General features: G+C 34.9%; 1 protein-coding gene across 1 annotated transcript in view; it reads left to right on the top strand.

The window, feature by feature from the left end:
- Positions 1 to 20576, top strand: part of GABRB1 (gamma-aminobutyric acid type A receptor subunit beta1) — a gene marked incomplete at both ends in the record, with an annotated part of 315869 nt that overhangs the window by 184534 nt on the left and 110759 nt on the right. The window lies entirely within an intron of this gene.

Raw genomic sequence — 20576 nt, 5'->3', positions numbered from 1 at the left:
CATAGACTTAACCTCTTTGAAGGTAGATGATACACACACATACACATAAACACAAATTTAAGGAGAGTGATCCACCCTTTCTCCCTTCTTCCCTCCCTCTGTACACACACATACATTTGTGTACATACACACATACATTAAAGATAGAGTCTCTCCAAAACATACACACATACATTAAAGATAGAGTCTCTCCAAACACATACATACATATATATTTTTCTCTTTAAAGAAGAATTTTCCTTCCATACTCTTTTTATATTCCACCCATTTTGTTGCTTTTTTTCCTTCATGCTCAACTAAGAGTACCAGGTTCAAAGTTCAATTCTAATTCTTAGCTATTATCTGACCTCTGTCTCACCTCTGACCTCCAAGCTCAACTCACTAAGCCTCAGTTTTTTATCTGTAAAATGAAGATTCTATAATATTTTATATCATGAATATAGTTACATGAAAATACATTAAGCTATTTAATGTTTAAAATAATGTATTAGTTCAAATCAATAGATTTAACTATACTTTAAGATATATCTATAAAACAATATTATCTCAAAGGGATTTTGTGTAGATTTTAAGCAATAATGATACAAAATGGTCAACAATGTGCCAGGCACATAGTTACCTCCGTCGATGTAAGAATCATCCATAGACTTGCAGCTCATTATTATTACCTTCCCTCTGGGATCTTAAAATCATTAAAGAACATTCATTGAACACTTAAGGGGAATTTAAGTTATCTATGAATGAAAGGAACGATTTTCTCTGGCTGTATATCAATGCTTAGATATAGCAGATGGTTCCAACTAGCCCAAGTTGCCTAGCTAAGAAACTCTTTCCTTTAAGCATACCCTCACATGACCCCAGTGCTCAATTCCAAACTGTGGAGAATGTTGCTACTTACACACTAAGCCAAATGAAGGACTGAGCAAATGGGCATCACTCCTGCAAGAAATCTAAAATGCAATACACCAGCTGTTGTCGGTATAGAATTGACCACAGTAGGCTATTAGAAGGGGAACAGATAGAATGGGCTCATCCTTGCTCACTCACAAGGGCCCTTGTGTCTCATCCCTAGGATGATTAGCCATCTATGCTTGCTCTGTGAGGCATGGAGATATTCTATCTAGACTTAACTGTTGTCCAAATGGCCAGCCCCCTTCAGCTGATGGAGATTCCTTTTTCAGTTTAGGAAGAAAGGTTATCAGTAAATCAAGTCCATTTTCATGTCACATTTGGAATAAAATCTTTAAAAAGTCCCAAAACTGAAATGTTGACATCTTTGTTCTCTGGATCTGTTTCGACAACTTCCTTTTAAGCCAATGAGTGGTCCACATCCAACTAACTTGGGCAAAAGAGTTAGGACTTTAGTGTTTAATTCAGTGAAGCACAAAGGAAGGAAAACTGCACAGGTTACAACTTGGACTTTCTCCCCTCCAAGTCTGTATCAAGTTAGCCTTGATAGGAGAGCGACAGAAAAGCAAGCACCCCAGAGTGACTTATCCCACCCCCATTCTAACTACAATTGTGTGCTTCAGTAATCAACACTTAGTGATTCAGGGAAGAGATGAAGGGTGACATTAGAAGAGGCAGCCTCAATTAATGACTAAGAACACTGCTAGAATCAAATTCCACTACTTTGGGATCAAAAAGACCCCGGTTCCTATTCTCTCTCAGCAAATTACACAACCTTTCTGCGCCATGGCTTCATCAGCTGTTAAAGTGGATAATGACAGTTCTGACTTCCCAGAGTTTGGGGGGAATTAAATATTAATAAAGTCTTGGCATAAAGAAATAATTAGTAGATATTAGCTTCTGCTTCTCTTAAGGGAGATGGACGGGGGAGGGCTATGTATCTATGTTCTGCTATGCTAAGTCAGTGTTATTAGGTTTCTAGGATCGGAAAACCACTAGATGCCTTGTCTGATGTCAGCAACTCATTTTTGTGCAAAATTTACATGTGCAGCCCTCCCAGAACGGTATGGAATGAACCACATGAAAGATTCATGCATCTTCAGCAGTTACCTCCTAGATAACACTTCTCCAGGGATTGATTAAGGAATTTAATTTAAACCAACAGAACCAGTAGTATTTCTGTTGATCCCTCGTGCAACTGTGTTAGTGAACATAAATATACATGGACAGGCTTTGGGTATTCTGTGATTCTTACAATTATCTAGTTCAAAGGAAAGCAAACTGATTACCATATGCATGAAACTGAGAAAAAGCATTCTGGTTTATGTCAGCAGTAGAAGGAAAGGTGGTTTTGAAATATGAATGTCTTGCTACTTTTATTTGATTCGTTTTCAGTGCTGTTATAGAGAAAACAATCATCAAAATAGGACTTGTGGAAGAAAATTAAGTGTGTATTTTTCTTTTCGAGTCACTGTGTTCAAACTCTAACCATAAGTAATCTTAGTTACCATAAAAAGTGCAATAATATGAACTTCCTAGTGATTGAATGCTAAGAAATAAAGGAATCAAAATCCTTTTCTTATATTAATATTTAGCATTATAGTGAACAGCAAAGAGTTTTGTTTTCAATAATATCTTTCACAGAAACTCAGATACATAAAACAAATAGTAAATAGAAATTATTTGGTTATAGCGTAGTTTAGATGCCTAACACTCTGACCTGGCAGCCTCCCCATTGGTCTCCAGAAATTGTCTTCGATATGACCCTGATATAAAGACTAAAAAGAGTAGAGCTTGAAAACTAGTTGTGCGATATATTTTTCTAAATCATTCATCCTCACAACTATTTTATTTCATTCTCATGAAAACCCTGTGATGAAAATCTTAACACTCTTATTACATACATTAAGAAATGGAGATTCAGAAGGAAAATGCTGTCCAGTATCACTCACGATTGCTAGTATTTGGATACAACCAAACCTTCTTGGTCTTAAGAAGAGTTTCTTAGTTTTGGCACTGCTATTTTCAGTTGGGAAATTGTAGTACTATTCTGTCACGGTTATCAAAAATGTCTCCAAGCATTTGGTGCCATGGCGGAAAAAGAAGCACTAAATCACCCCAGGTGGGGAAATATGGTTCTAAAACCAGGACTCTTAATGTACAATAGGACCTATGACCCCCAAAAGGGCCCATGGATAGGGGAGTTCTAGACTGAAAAGATTTGTATCTTTATTTTCACTAACCTCTTCAAAATTTAACAAATCTTTCCATGTTAAATGTGGGCAACAAAATCTTAGAATTATCAATACATGTAACTTAGAGAAAGCATTGATAGACCAAATTTTCTGTTTCTATAGTCAAATTGTGCAGTGCCTGGTACACACTAAGCATTTAATAACTGAGTTATTACTATTATAAGTATGAGTTATTACTATCATTAGTGTCTCATAATATGGCTTCTGTTCAGAGGTAATTGTGTATTAAGTATTTCCCCATAGCAATAGCTTAGACAACTAGCATGGAAAATTAGATTAATTACTTCAAAATTATGGTAGGTATTTGACCCACTGTCCAATTTTATTTAATACATTACTAAAGAAGCATAAATGTTACTATATTATATTGTTTAAGTTTTTAGGTACATTTCAAAATTGTTTTCTTTTGTATCCTTTCTATGCCTTTTGAATCTGTACATTTTCCGAGAGGGTAGTCCAGAGGTGTATCGTAACTGTAAAAGGAGTCTTGGCACAAAAGATTTGCAAAGCCCTACTCTGAAGCTCATGCATCATACTATCTTATATTTGAGGAGATAAGTGGTCAAGTTGTTTAGTGGCAAAGAAACATGCTCTATTCCACCTACACTCATGGATGTAACCTTAAGCAGATTAAATAGCTCTCTAAACCTCAGTTTCTTCACGTGTAAAATGAGACTAACAGTAGCACACACTTCATACTGGCTTTCACGATGCTATTTAGTACAGAGTCTGGCACATAGTAAGCATTTCATCACTGTGAGTTATTATTACCTCTTTAGTGTCTCATAATATGGCTTCTGTTCAGACGTAATTGTCTAGTTAGTATTTCACCAATGGCAGTAGCATTGACAAAGCACAAAAATCTTTGGAACACATGCCAGGGAATATATGGTGTGTTTATTCATCTCTCTCCTAGGTGGTGGTGGTTAGCATTTTCCATTTGCAGGAGATATAGAAGAAATTCATTTCTTTGAAGAGGGATTTGAAAGCTCTCAAATTTTATTTGTTCCTAAACACTGTCAGGATGGAAACAACACTAATTTCACAGTGTTGTGCTCAATGGGTGAGAAGGCTGTAGGAACAATGACAACAGAAATAAAGTGGAAATTGTTGGAATTGGGTGGAGCTTCAATCTTCAGGTTTCTGCCTTTTGCCTGCCCCTCAGTGCCAATTACCAACAGACCCCTGCAGATCATACATTTCCATCCCTGCTCAAATCTCACTTGAAAGAATTTTTCTCATGGGATGCCAATTCATGATAAATGCTCACAAAGGCATGACAATTTCAATTGCCAGACCATCTGGCTACTAGATATTTTACCATGGTTTCTAGAGCCAAGAGCTTCACCAGTTGCCCTGTTTCTAAGGAAACAGAAGCTATGGTGATAATTCGTGACTTAGATGAACTGTCTCACTGCTCATTAAAGATGGCCCCTGGGGGTCAGCAAGCATGAGCTGTACTTGCACTCCTGCTGCCAGAGCACTGGGCGCTGCATTGCTCATTTTCATTATCCTTACTTGCATCTTCTCTTCTGATGCACTTAGGGAGCCAAGTTGAATTATGATGTGAGTATAGACAAATCTTTACTGCACCCGCTTTCTCTGGCATGGATGGATGGATGGATTCAGTCATTCAGTCAACAAATATTGATTGGACATTTGAACATCAGGTCACTTCCATGCTTAAATATTTTAGGATAAAGTTCCAGTTCCTTAGTTTAACAAACAAAATCCAGTGATGTTCAAGCTGTAGCCACTTATTAATTGGCAAAGTCAATTTATTGGATGGTAACAAGCATTTTCACAAGTGAATAGAGTAGAATAGAAAAGAGCCTTGTAAATATTAAGTGCCTTGTGAATATTAAGAATAAATGCTATTTCATGAAACTTTCATGCTGTATTGAGTTGAAAGGTAAAATACATATCTTATTGTAAGAAAAAGTTTGGAAGTCACTGGCAGCAAAGTCCCTTTTATCTACCTCCCAAGTCCACCTCTAAATGCTAAGACAAAACTCATTTTCTAATCAAGCTGCACTGGTCCTATTCTTAGTTTCTTCTGACTCCAGACCCTTGCACAATAAATTTTTGCTGTCTATACAACACATCCAGCTGTGCCTGCCTCACTTTTCTTTGTCCTACCTCCTGTCTCCTCCAGGGAACTTCTCCCACCACCAAGCTGGGTTGAACTCCTTCTAAGAGCTTATAAGTCCATCATAGTTCCTGTGATGTCATTTTGATGAGATGTTGGATTTAGTGAGCAGGGTCCTTGGGTTTCCTCTGAGAAAAGTTTCAGCATAGTTCCCCTTTCAGCAGCCCACATGAGTTTACCCAGGAGATGAAGACGTTTACACAGACACAGTCAAGCAAAGGCTACAAATTTAAAAGGACAGATTTATTAGGAAAGAGAAAAGAAGAAAACTCTTGCACAGACATAAGCGGGCAGAAAGAGCTGCCTCTGAAAGGGACAGGTTTGTTAAAAGAGATGCCTGCATAGAGATGGGTGGTAAGTCTTGGAATGAGAGTTGTGTTTTGCCAGGGCAGAAATTATTTTGGGGGGACAGGGTTCATTCTAAATCTACTTCAAGGGTGTAATTGGGTTAATTTGTAAGGACTGGTAATTGTCTAATGGCCCTCAATCTCCAGGTAGAGCTATTTTCTCTATCAGTCTAAGTATGTTCATTTATGTAGCTGATTTAATAACTGTTATCTCTACCCCCACACTTCCAGTTTCTGGCCTTGTGAATCCTCCATCCCAAATTTTTTCTACTCTAAGCCTCCATCACTTATACATGATATTTCAGGTCCATGACTGAGATGTTTGGTGATTTGGAGACTCCTTGTAGGGAGCAATTTAATCACAATAAAAATAGCAAGCATGTATTGTATAATGAATGTACTGCCTTCCAAGGTGACTTTCTAAATACAGGTACTATTTTGTCTAATCCTGATATTAACCCATCTTAGGAAAGAGGACACCAAGTCACAGAAAATCAGGTAGTTTGCCCAAGGTCCGTTACTAAAACAATCCAGTATGTCTGACACACAGGCAATCTACCTAAAGCTCGCATTCTTAACTGCAAAGATTAGACATGATCTTACATCTCTTATATTGTGTGTGCAATATGTAGATCTTATGTTTTTGTTTCACACACACTCACCAGCATAGTGCCTTGCATAGAGAGCCTCAATAAATATATGTGAGTGAGTGAGTGAGTGAAGGAGTCAGCAGCAAAGATTATTTTCTTCTGTCTGAGCTTTTTCCTTCTGAGGCAAGGAGACATGCACATCAGCAACAGGAATTGTTCCCTGAGGAATCATTATCATCTCTGATGATGTGAAACAGAGACCATCAGTCCACAGAGACCCTTTCAATTCCCCATCCCGTGTAAGTGAAAACTAGAAAAAAACATTTCCAAGACCCTTTATTTCTATCAGTTTCTGTTTCCATTTTGAAACTATTATTTTAAATGCACTCACTGAGAATAAAAAGGGGGGCATTATCTCACTGAAGTAAGATCCATCTGATAAACAGCAACCTCATTACTGCAATAGTCAAAGCTGAAGTGGTGGTAACCACAAATCATACATAAAACCACAAATTGCCATATGTAAAATTCAGTTGTTGGGGGTTGGGGAAGATTGCTCATAGGTTATAACAGACCATCTGACACAAACAACCTATGTATTCCATTTTCAACCTTCAGTCTACATTCTGGAAAAACTGTTACACTCCGCCAGACAGAATTCTTTTTTTCTAGTGCTCTTTTATCTGTGCGCACCATGGCAAATGGATCACTCCCTAAAATAGTATGTGCCTTATTTTTAGGAATTTAATCTACCAATTAGTAAATTCAACTGGCAAAATGACTCGGGGAACAGTGGATGCCAGGTGTGATACAGAACAGTTTACCAGCCTCGCTGCCTCTTAATATAGACTAAATTGGTGAGTTATATCATAACAAGAGACTAACAACTTGAAAATCTGATACCACCAGGCCGCCGTCATTTTTAGCCTTAGATTTCTTATAGACCCCCTACATTAAAGCTATGTTATGGCTTTACACTACTCAGAAGTGAAATGAGATAGTAATAAATATTGGAAATCTTCAGGCAATAGGACTCAGAGAACATAAGTTGCTCTGGGAATAGGAAATCCAGTTGGAAAGACTGAAAGATTATTTTTACTTTGCACAAGGTCTCTACAGCAATGTGGGACCAGAAAGGAACCTTACTGCCTAGAATATGCCAGATTTAAATTAATGAAAAAAGATTGCAGAATAGTAAGGACTTTAAGTAATAAGTGAAATTATGATGAAAAATGCTAAATAGTGTTGTTGCTTAAATATCTTCAGGCAAAGCACCAATGGGACTCTGATAAATGTAGGAAAATCAGAAAAACTATTTTGTAAGAATTTTTGATCAGCATTTCACCTGAGGTTAATACATATTATGGAAAGCAATGACACTGACCAATTTCCAGGGGCTTTCCATAAAACCTAAATATTTTCTAAAATATTCATATTAATAACATATTACCTACCCAAATTTAATCAGAAAACAGATTGTTATCTTTTACTTGACAACTCTTCACATGCAATTCTTATAAAATTGCCTTGTAATTTTTCAGGGCCCTTTTGGGAAAACTAAAATAGTTTTACATGTAAAAGATATATCTGTATATATAGAGAGGGAGGGAGGCAGAGATAAGAATGATCTGATTTAAGAATGACAAATCAAAAATCTTGTCAGAAACTTGAACATTTCATTAAGAAGTTCATTCCAGCTTTGTCTCTCTCTCTCTCTCTCTCTCTCTCTCTCTCTCTCTCTCTCTCTCTCTCTAAGAGAGAGAGAGTTTTTGGTAACTAGGTAATGGATTATAGAAAAGGAAAAAATATTTTATATGAAAAAGGGCATTACTCAGTAAATCAAGGAAGAAAACTCATCAAAATCAAGCTCTCCTAACATTTTAATACATTTCATGGCTTATTGTCAGAGTCAGGAATTATAAACCAAGGCAAATAAATTTACTTTCCAAATGTGCCCTGTATCACGTGCTTTCTTATTTTGCTATGTACAAAACTTCACATTCGCCCAGGGCTTTCTTTCACATTAGCCCAAGGGGCCCATGAGGTCAGTACTTTCTCCATAATAACATTAAGATATCAACATGCAAGCCATTCATCAGTGCAGCCTTAAATGAGTCAACAGATGCATTAAATTTTTTCTGTTTTAATGTTCAATATGGTAAATATTGATAAGAGTTAACAATATAAGTGGTTCTGGACACCAAAAAATTTGAGAACCATGACTTTAACAAAAATATCTTTCTTTTTGTTCTTGAATAATAGGGGTACATTCCTAGATGTATTTCCCTGTCACTGTTACTCTTAAATAGCTTCAGTCAACCCTTTTAATTATAAATTTTAAGAAATAAACTTGTATTTCACAAAAATAAATAGGGAGTGAAAAATTGAATATTGTCTGTCATACACAGCTATTATAGTAGACTAGCAGAGCTCATGAAGACATGCAGCACTTTTTACAGACTTATACATCCTTTTTGAAGTAGCAAAATAAACATGCTCATTCATGTGCCCTAAAGCTATAGTCCCTCCATAGAATAAAAAAATAAGAAGCAAAGGTAAGCAGTTTTAGGATATGCTTAAGTAATCTGTGTTTAAATATTTATGCATAAATTATCTAGATACCCAGTGATTAAATATTAATTCCATTTAATACAAGTGCAAAGTTTAAACTAAATATGCAGATGCCTTCAAACTATATATTACAAAATAGAACTACTATTGAAATAAGTTGTCAGAATTATGATTCAATTTTTAACACAAATTTGCATTTTTCATGATCTTAAATATTGTGCAGTATTAATGTTTGATCAGCATGTTTAATCAGTAAACTTGCATAAGTTTAGGGAAAGCAAACCAAAGTAGAATAAAATGTGTTTTGCATTATACTTAATAATAAATCAAAATTATTAGACTAGGTCTATTTACCAATTTATCTTAGATAAACTTGTATCTTGTATCGGGCCACCCTGGTGGCGAAAGGGGTTAAGCATTGCACTATGAAGCAATCCACAGCCTCTGCAGCATGAGTTCGATCCCTGGCTGGCCAGGGAGCAATCCACACAGCACAGCTGACCTCTCCTGTCTCGCCTGCTGCTCCCTTCAGCAGTGTATTTCAGTCCGTCTGCCTGTTCTGTTTCCCGCTTTGTCTCTGGTGAATCCTCTCACCCCAGCCCCCTGCATCTCTGGCCTGTACCCCATCTCTTGTATGCATAAATAAATAAATCTTTAAAAATAATAATAACAATAAACTTGTGTCTTGAAAATGTTTCTAAATTAACTTCTGTAAGAAAATATTTTAAGTCTAAAACATTTAAAATACTAAAGTACGGAATTTTTTTTTAGGGAATTGGATTTTTTTATTTTTATTGGCACTTATTTATCCAAATAAGCCAATCAAGACAGAGAACCTTTATATGAAGGCTATAGTCTAAGTTATTAGCAATCTCATAGAATGAATGATAAAGGTATTCTGAATTACAGATATAAAACCCCTTAGAGTGCTCATAATTCAGGTCTCCAACTTTACACAGAGTAAATATAGAAACAAAAGCTCTGCTTTCCATTCCATTGGGCATGAGATTCTTAATTGACATCAACTCAAAATAGGCAAATAGATAAAACAAACAAAAAGACTAACAAACCAGACACACTATGGTCTCTTATTCAACAGAGTATGGAACCTAACTCTCCAATCTGCTAGAGAGTTATTAAATGGTTTACAGAAATTATTAAATGGTTAGACCATGAAACCAATTTCTCAATTATTTCTGTCAGCAATGGGGAATACCTTGTTGGCCTCCAGCAAACTAGAAACAAAAACAAAATGAAAAATCGGTGGAGGGGTTGACAAATAGCTTGCTCAATATCCGCAGGGCAGCAGTCAACAGCCATGCAATTCTATGGATGAGAAACATTCACACACAATCTCTTTTCTAGAATGTACAGAGTCTCAAAATATCTCTTAGCCAGTAAAACATGAAATAACTCTGAGCATTAGACAAGACAGCTAGTAGTCTTTTGGGCTCATTTTAAAAAATCTTTTACAAGTTTCCCTACTGAGTAGTAAAGCCCCTTCTGAATGACAAACACAAATAGACAGATTGTTTATAAGATGAGATCAACACTTTTGCCACAAGTCAAGAATAAACATCAAAACACAAAACTATGGCCATAGTTTATTATTTGCACTATTAAATATTATAGGCAAATTTTTCTGTTAAAACCATTTCTAAAAATTTGAATGAGAAATTTTAAGAAATGATTCATAAGAGGGAGATTTTATTTACACTTTCTTCTATCAGTAATACCCCTTCCATGTATAGAAATATTGTAAGTTCTGGTTGTTTTCAAATCTGCCATTTACTGTATTATTAATTCGTACAAGATTCATAAATTTTAAACCAATGAGCTACATTCAAGCATTCAAATATTTTAAGATATATAAAATTTAAGAATCCTTTATTATGAGGCAATGTGTTTTTATGTTTTTTTAAATCCTAATTATATATGTGGAAAATTCAAAATTAGGTGGCATATGCTTATGTACAACATTTTCTTATTAAATAATTGGAGTTAGGAACAAGATTTTTTGGTACAGAATTTTTAATTTACTTAGTAGGATAATGGTGTCCACTAAAATATAATTTACGTAGCTTTTGGATGACAGTACTATATCTTTTTTATTCATTCAAGGCTCTAAAATGGTCTTTTATTCAGATTAATTAACGGAGTTAATTAGAACATTCAGGTTTCCATAAACCTGAAAGTGGTTGTTACAAATTTCATTATACTCAAGGGTAATTCTTGGAGAAATCACTTTAGGTTTAAAGTAGGCAAAGCTATATATATCATTTCCCTTGTTAAGGAGAATATGTTTTAACTTCAACAATTCATATATGTTCGCATGGATCTCATCTAAATAAAGTATATCTAGGAGAGTTTTGTGTTGCTATTATTTTATTTTGACAGGTGGTGGCAGTAGGAAAGGTAAGAAGAAATGTACATTTCTTTACTGTGAATTTCTAGTGATAAAACTTTGTTTAAAAGGAAATATTACTCTTAAAAGGCAGGTAATTCACAATTCTGTTTAATTTGCCTGTACTTGTTTTTATAAAAATCAAGCATAGTCTTCTTCAGTTATAGCTATAAATTGTGTATCTGTGTGCAAATTGATATATACATAGGTAAAAATGCATTATTAATATTCAATGGAGAACAATGATGTTAAATAAAATGACACTTGCAATGAGTAGTACTATTTATATCTTTTTTTTACATATGGAAGAAAAATATTGTTATTTCTTATTATTGATATATCTAATTTTCTTAATTTATGTCCATGGATATTTCAGTTTCTAGATTATATAAACATTCCTTCATTTCTCTTCCCTTTTGAATTGAAAAAAATCAGTCATACAACCCAAATTATTTCATACTGTCTATGAAATTAGCATTAAATAATACTAATATAAACATATTCTTCATAATTTTTAAAAATCTTCTCATGTCATATAAAGTTCTTGCTTTTCACATAGTAAACCAGCAGCGGGCCCACTCCCTATGAGAAGGAAATCTGACACAGGTTAACCTGTGAAGGCCCCTTCAGTTCATCTTTGGTCAGAAACAGTCCCTCTTGCCTCCCCGGTGGTGCAGCGGTTGAGCGCTGGGTTGCGAAGCTGCCCGCGGCCTCTGCGGCGCTGGTTCGATCCCCGGCTGCTCCCCGGCCCCGGAGGAGGATCCCACATGGTGCGCAGACCTCTCCTGCCACCCGCTGCTCCCCTCAGCAGTGTACTTCAGTCCTTCTGCCTGCTCTGCTCCCCACTCTGGCTCTGGTGAATTCTCTCACCCTCCCGCGCTTCTGACTGTACCCAGTGCATGTATAAACAAAACAAACAAACAACTATAATAAATAAATAAATAAAAGCATGCCTCTATAAAAAAAAAAAAAAAAAAACAGTCCCTCTTTTGCTCCTGTAAAGGAAGCCATCTTTTTGTACCTAGAAGTCCTATTCTGTAGATGCTCTCAATTGCAAGAGAAGCAGGAATACCTGAACATACATTCATATCTGATATAGCCACATTTCTCTTTTAAAAAAATTGACATATCATTGCATTATAACTTCATATAAGTTTGTAGTAATACAGATGTTGATTTATAATGAAGCCACTTCTCTTAAGCAATATAGCAACTAAAAATACAACAGATGAGCAGCTTTATGATATCTTGCTTAATTTAAAGCTTGCTTTGAGCAGCTCATAACTCTAGAAATTATCCAACTGACAACAGCCTATGGATGTTTATTTAGCAAATGTACCCAAAGTGATTTTTAATAAAAACTTGAATTGGAATGGGGGAACTGGATCTTTATCCTAGATCTGTATTCCAAGCAACATTGGCATATTGTTTAATAAAGTGAGGACACTGTTCTTTTTCTATCTTCTTTAGAGAAGTTATCTCAATATTTCCTTAACTTGCACACTAAAACCATTAAATTTTACCTCAATTCTGTGGCAGACACTGATAAATGAGTTATTGAGAGGTCATTTCCCCTGTGGCCCTTACTTACCATCTATTCAAACAGCCACACAAGGGAAAGTAATCAGACAAATAAAACTGTAATTGTAAATTGTGATGCAAAATGTGAGGAAATATTTGTCAGTTTCAAACACCAAGATCCATATGATTGACATTTTTCCTGACTGAAGGGAGTCCTTTCAGAAGATTTGCAATTATTGATATTAAATGTAAATTAAGCATGAAGTCAATGTGAGAGAGAGACTGTGTTCTTATACTGTTTGTAGTAATTCTAGGATTTGTTAATCTGAGAGTCATTAAGCAATGATTCCAATTTGCCCCATCTAATGGCATTCCATTAGAGGTAAAGATTTTCTTTATATTTGATTTCCATTCCTATGTCCCTTCTCATTGTTTAAGAGCTTTTTATTATTTTAATTCCTCAGTTTATCTTCTAAAGAAATTCCTGATGATCAAGATGATGAACATAAGGATGCTGCAATATAGAAGTGGTAGCCTTATTTATTTCTATTTTGTCCTCAACACATATCAACTGTGTTACTTAAGAAATGTTAAAGATGATATAAGTTTAATATTAACTCTTGTACTCCACAGATCTATGAATATAATAGTTCCATTTGAGAAAAATAAATTTATGTTGAACCCAGACATCTGTGGTGAAACAACAGATTGGCCCTGGATCTTTGATAAGGGTCTATTAAATTACTGTTGTCCTATTACTTTACTTTTTGTTCCTTTGCCCCAGGTTGTTCTGATTTCTGCACAGATTTTCATATTCAAAAAGTGGTTCATGAATCACACTTGTCTGACAGAAATTAATAAAAACGAGCCCATTTACACAACATTTGGTATGTAGCTAATTATCTGAAAATGACTACTTGAGATTGCACCAAGAAGTATGTCATAAACATTCAACACTAAGAGTACAAAACAGGGAGAAAGAAAGGCAGAAACCCAGAATCAAACATTAAAAACATAAAATATCTATATATAAGAGTTGCAATGGGTATGCTATTCAGTGTGAATTTTTTAACAGCATCATGAAAGAATCCCTAATGATGACATTCAAGAGGAATAGTGAGATACATTATGGGATATCTGTATAATAGGATCTTGAGAATCTTTTAAATTATTTTCATGAAGACTATCAGTGACTTTAGAAAATTTTTACCTATAAGTTTAACCAAAAACCAGCAAATGAAATTGTTAGAGTATAATTTCAACCTTATTAACTAATATATTTAGCATTAAACTTATGTGCATATAATTAGCTTCTCTTTCCCTGCTGTATTCACCTACATACACAATACCTCTGTTCAAAAAATGTCACAAATCTAGTTTAAGACCTTTTTTGTCCAAATTGCTACCAGCCAAAATAATACAGAATGGACCTCTCCCCTTTTGAGTAAATTTCATGCTTTCTTGCTAATGTAAATATTTCTCTGATGTGATTTGTTTCTATTTTTAAAAAATGGCAAAATTATAGTCCCAGTGAGAGATAAGCATAACCGACCTGGATATTTTATGAGTCTAACAGGTAGTGGCTCTATTATTGAGACTTGTCAATATTAAAAACTAACAAAGTGAAAGCCAGCATGAACTTGCAGCTGCTGTAGCTTCAATGCTCATAGTACTGGCTAATTTCTGGTAAGTCTTTTCTAGTTGTTATACTCTGTTGATTGGGTAAGTGATATCCTGAATTAGTGATAACTAAATGAACACTAAAAATATATGGAAAGGTCAACTCTTAAATTTTTAATTTGTTTTACTGCCTGTAGGAGAAATTTTACTGAACCAATTGTTCTCTGCTTACACTTATCTAGTCTGAATATAATAACTGGAGAGACAATAAAAGAAATAAAATCTTCAGACTAGCATTTCTGATTTTGAATACCACTATTACCATTAACATAAACTTGGAAAAATTTCTCAACCCTATCAGGTGTTGGTTTCCTTAACTTTGGATGTGGCATAAAAATGACATCAACATAATGAGGATATTACAAATAATAAATAATGTATATGGGGCCTCCCCAGTGGCACAGTGGTTGAGCGCTGGGTTGCGAAGCTGCCCGCAGCCTCTGCAGCGCCAGTTGGATCCCCGGCTGCTCCCCGGCCACCAGAGGAGGGTCCCACATGGCGCGCAGACCTCTCCTGCCGCCCGCTGCTCCCCTCAGCAGTGTACTTTGGTCCATCTGCCTACTCTGCTCCCTGCTCTGGCTCTGGTGAATTCTCTCACCCTCCCGTGCTTCTGACTGTGCCCGGTGCTTGTATGTATGTATGCATAAACAAACAAACAAACAAATACATAAATCTTTCAATAACTAACTAAATAAATAAATAATGTGTATGTGGTAATCAAAATAATGATACTCCAAAAGTGTTAATATTCCAATTCTCAGGGCCTGCAAATATGCTACCTATGTGTAAAATGGGACTTCGTAGATGTGTTTACTTGAATGGAATACAAACAACCTGTATTAATGGAAAAGGAAAGGAAATAGATATTCCCCTAGAGTCTCCAGAAGGAACATATCCCTATTAAAAGCTTGATTGTAAGAATTCTGATCTCAAAAACTATAAAATGAATGTCTTGTTTAAAGTAACCAACTTTATGGTAATTTGTTACATTAGTAGGAAAATGATACAGCTTGTAAGGTGCTTAGCACATGGCCCAAAATATAGGATTCTAACATAATATTAGCAAAAGTCCCTCTGCTCCTTAAGATCTAGGTAAGAGGTTAAGCCCACAATACATTTTGTGGGAATCCATCACTTTTCCAGAATTGCTGAGGTTAGCATGATTTGGGCATCTCTGACTTTGAATTATGGTTTTGCTGAGTTGATCCAATTTATAGAATATTATTCCATGAACTGTGAAAATATAGTTACAGCCCCTTCCAAAAATCAAAATAAAACACACAAGTCTTTAGTGTGTGTTTGGTAGTTGTTGGGGCTTAATTTAGGTAAACAGAAAAAATTGCTATAAGTCATACAAAAGTATGGAAACAATATTAAATACCACTATTTTTTTTTGCTACACCATCATTTTGCTTCTCTACACCTAAATTCCTATCTAGCCCTCACATAGTAGTTTATCTCCTTTTGTTTATCACTCATGTCTCATGCTTTCAGAATTTTACCTTCAAATACTAACGTATTTCCCTAAACATAATAACCTACCTACAGTAAAATTTGATGGCAACTATGGAAACAATGCATAGTCTTTACACAAAGTGTTATCTCAATAAGTGTTTGCTAAAAGAAAAAAAAAATCTACCTACTCTTACTAGTTCTTTGGGTGCTATACCTAAAGTGAACTCAGCTTTACTAAGTGATACTAATATCAATCTTATAACTGTCACTATTAATCTCACCAAACTTAGTGGTGTGATTAAAAATAAAAATTCAGCATATTCAGCTTCCCCCCCCTTTTCTCATATTTTTATGCAAATTCTATTAAATTAAAATTCTATTAATTCTCTATGTTCTAGAGAATTCAGATTTAAAATACAAGCTCTTCCCTATAAAATTGAAGTGTATAGGAAAATCTCAAACATATGTACATAATTTGTTCCTTTAAGTTCACATTCTTATTTGCAAAATGTCATCTCCCTGTGTGTTTGTGTGTGTGTGTAGCTACTTATTCTCTAGAACTTCCTGGATTGTGTATTGTCAGCAAAGAGTCACAATACCCTTAGACATCAAATATACATGATTTGCAATTACAGTGACTCTTAAGGTCAGTGACCATGCAGCATATACCTTAAAAAATGAATACCACAGCAACATGATTTTCATTCATTCTGGTATCATGGGATTATACGTTTCTAACTAACAGCCTATTATAGTGTTCTGACCTAACCTTCAAAATGTCAATAAATTGGATTATAACATTACTCATCCTAAATATCTTTAAAAGATGGATGAATGTTCTGCTGTCATGAATCTGTACCTCTGGGAAGTCTATGTTCAGAAAAAACAGTTAATTTTTTTTGCCTTTAGCTAGTTCTAATCTGTTGTGCTTTCATTTGCAAACAGCCAATAGTTACATCACCACACACGCAGAATAACTTGGGTGTGAAAAGTTAACAAAATCTAAAAACTAATCCAAACTTAAAGCCCTTAACCCATCCAGTTTTCTGATCTTTGACACTTTTGGTTTCCATGGGAGATTTAGAATATAAGGTTCCTTCAGCCACTGTGTGAGATAATTTCATGTGGATACATTAATTAATTGTAGAGGGGACTAATTACTGCTGAGCAATTACATTAGCCAAGATGAAAAAGTGGAACATAGCGAGTTTTCTTAGAGATGTTCATTGTTGCTTCATACAAGAGGACAGAAGAGCTGAACAGCACTCTGACCAGGGACCTCTCTTTTTGTTGGTGATCCTGGAAATACTTATTGAGCAATTTTTTTTTTCCTCATAAAGAGCTCAGGGCACCCAGCTCACTTAGATATTGGTGTTACAAAATCTACAAATGCTAAGTTCTAAATTAGGGGAAAGTGACATTGTTGAATAAATTCCTAACAGGTCAATATGGATTTACAAGTATCTGCTTGTGAAAAAGTGCCTGTCTGGGTCTCAGTGACCCTTTCCTGCTCAGATAAGAGACATTTGTGGGTCCCTGATGATTATATGCATATTTCTGTGGCTTTCCTCCATCCCTTATGGGAGAGTTGACATTGGATCCAAATTAAATCATCCAATGAAATCATCTTGAGAATTTGAAATTTAGAACAGCTAGATCCCAAGAAGGAAGCTGGTTTACTAATGTCAGTGTGCTGAAGAGAAAAATCAGACACGTCCCACAGTTCAAGTTTTGGATTTGGCCTCATTCCCTCCCTTTTTGAGTTGTGATTACCCAACTTGCTTTCCTATCACAGTGAGATCTGGTGCAAAAGTAAACTGGTTCAGGTCTTGGGCAAGACTCTATTGTGATGTGGTTTCCCAAGGGCTATCAACTAGGTTTACTACCTAAACACATGAGATGTTACTCATTTTAAAATGATTTGTTGGTTTTTCAAATTGCTTTGCAAAAACTGCTGAGTTTTACAATGTATGAACCTGTAGTTCAGCACAAGATTTTCATGTATGTCTTGATTTTGATATGATATGGTTAACAAGCCAGATAGCAGATCTCAAACGAGGCCAAATAAGTGAAACCAGTTGAGCTCAAGTGATGTTCTCAAGTATCTATAAAACTTACAGTTCTATGCATGTCCTATTCCAATTTCACTTAAAATATTAGTATTTTAGTTTATATAATTCTATCATTTTTCATTTTTGCACATGGTATGCATTTTCATTTTGGTTATATTACCCATACATTTGCACCCCCCCTTATTTTGACCCTAATATTTCCTCTCCCCACCCCCCATAGTATGCTTCTGGTTTATAGTTGTTTATATAAAATAAAATATTTTAAAAAATTATAGAGCCATATGGAAGTAATTCATATTATATTTTTTTCTTTAATTTTTTAAAGATTTATTTATTTATACAAGCACTGGGTACAGTCAAAAGCACGGGAGGGTGAGAGAACTCACCAGAGCCAGAGTGGGGAACAGAACAGACAGACCGACGAAATACACTGCTGAGGGGAGCAGCGGGCGTGGCAGGAGAGGTCTGCGCACCCATATTACATTTTAACTCAACCAAATAAATTATTTTGTTAAGTATTCAAAAAATTTTAAAAAATTAGTATTTTAAACTATAATAAGAAGCAAGTACACTATAAAGTGTCCTATGCCACATCATAACATTCAAGAATACCATAATAATAACTTCGGCACTAGGTTAACTTACGCGAAGCTTGGAGTACCAAGTAGAGCTTCCTTCTAATCTATCAGGTGGCAACAATCACCTATGAAACATCTGAAACATTGATTATAGAAGTGGGTACTTGGCATTCAGGGTTCCTTCCCCTACTACCTTGCCCAGTTCAGGGTATTCCACATTCAGTTATGTAGATTTTAGAAAGGCTTCACTATTAGTATTTTCTCAATACTATATACAAGTAGAATGCAATACTAAAATAATTGTTGCTTAAAATGATTTAATTCTCATATTCCTTGCTTTCAAAGTATGTTCATTAAAATAGATGTCAATATTTAAACTTGTAGGGTAATTTTATATTAACAAAATATGGCTTTCACTTATTTCTCCTGTATTTTATATATTGAGGCTCTATAAAAGGCTTCCTCACAGGAAAAATGTTTGAAAACCAGCATTATAGCAGGGTTTCTCAACCTTGTTACTACTGATATTTTTAACAAAAAATTCTTTATTATTGAGTGCTGTCTTAGACATTATAGGATATTTAGCAGCATACCTGGCCTCCACCCAATCTGACATTCAAAAATATGCCCAGATATTATCAAATGCCCCCTGTAGGGAAAATTTATCCCTGATTGAGAAGCATGACTAAGCATAGGATCATTGCTCTGGCCACACTTTAGCAATTGCTGGAGAATCTTTACATTTCTTTAATTCATAAAGTAGCTGTTAAGGAATGTTGTAAAGTAGACAGATAATTTTTAAAGCATTTTTGTATATTTATAGTGTTGACTTATTGAGAGTCTGAAATACAAGTTAGGTCAACAAAGTCCTATTGTGGAATTATACTTTCAGACAACAAAAGATATTTATGATATGTTGTTAATTGAAAAATTAATGATTATGGGATATGGAAGCAAGGAGGAATCTAGTAAAATCCTTTTATGTACTAAATACAAATAGTCAAATTGCTTATAAAACACTGAAAAATTTTACTTGATAATCAAAATATGGCATATAGAGAAAAAATAAATGAACTAAAGCAAACAAAAGTTAACTTTCAGACTATAAGACCCAATTAGTGGATATCAGAAGGGAAGGAGAAAAGGGAGGGGTGAGTAAATTTACCAATTGTGTGGTAAACGATAGAACTGAACTTCTAATGGTGAACTTAATATAGTTATACAGATGTTCATTTATAAAGAAACACCTGAAACAATGTTATAGTGTCGATTAAAAAAATAAACTTTAAAACTTCTTTTACTGTCACCTAATACTCAGATAAATCTGATTAAATGACCAACATCCTAAGAAAAACTTCAAATTAAATGTCTAAATGTTCATCATTTTCATATTTCATAAGGAAAGCCAGAGAGAATTGGAAAGAATTAGAGTGTTTTCTAATGCTGTTTCCAAGAAGATGCTGAAACAATAACTCATATTAGTGGCCTCAAAAACAGATATGAAAAGTCAAACTTTGTCAAAGTTATATACACCAGTGATGGTGGTGTAAAACCTTTACAAACATCAATTTGGGGAAATTTTAAATGCTCATACCTTTCTTTAACAATTCCCTTTCTAGACATACCTAACCAATGGAATCAGACATACTAGAGTGTACCAATATATTCAGTCTTCATTTGTAAATGTAAAAGATAGGAAACAACAAATGCCCACCAAAGGTGATCAGGAAAACAGATTTTGGTATGTACATATATCTGAATACATTGTAGTAAAAAACAAGTGTAAGACAGCTTATAATAGATCCAAATCCAAGGGGCATTGCTAATGGAAACCAACAAGGTTCAGAAGAGAGTATGTGGTAGGCTGCTATTTAAGACAATCCCTCCTAGAAAGACATAACTGTGCTATGCACACAGTATCTGTAGAGAATTTATTGTTGTAACTCCTAGGGATTAAGACAGAGAGGAAATAGTAAATATGAATTTTGTATTCTTTACATTGTGATTACACATAACTAAGTGAAAGAGGATCATGTGATTTTTTT

The sequence above is a fragment of the Talpa europaea genome, assembly GCF_964194135.1.
Source record: "Talpa europaea genome assembly, chromosome: 5".
NCBI lineage: Eukaryota > Metazoa > Chordata > Mammalia > Eulipotyphla > Talpidae > Talpa > Talpa europaea.
The sequence above is the reverse complement of the archived record's forward strand: the minus strand, read 5'-3'. Positions and strand labels throughout refer to the sequence as shown.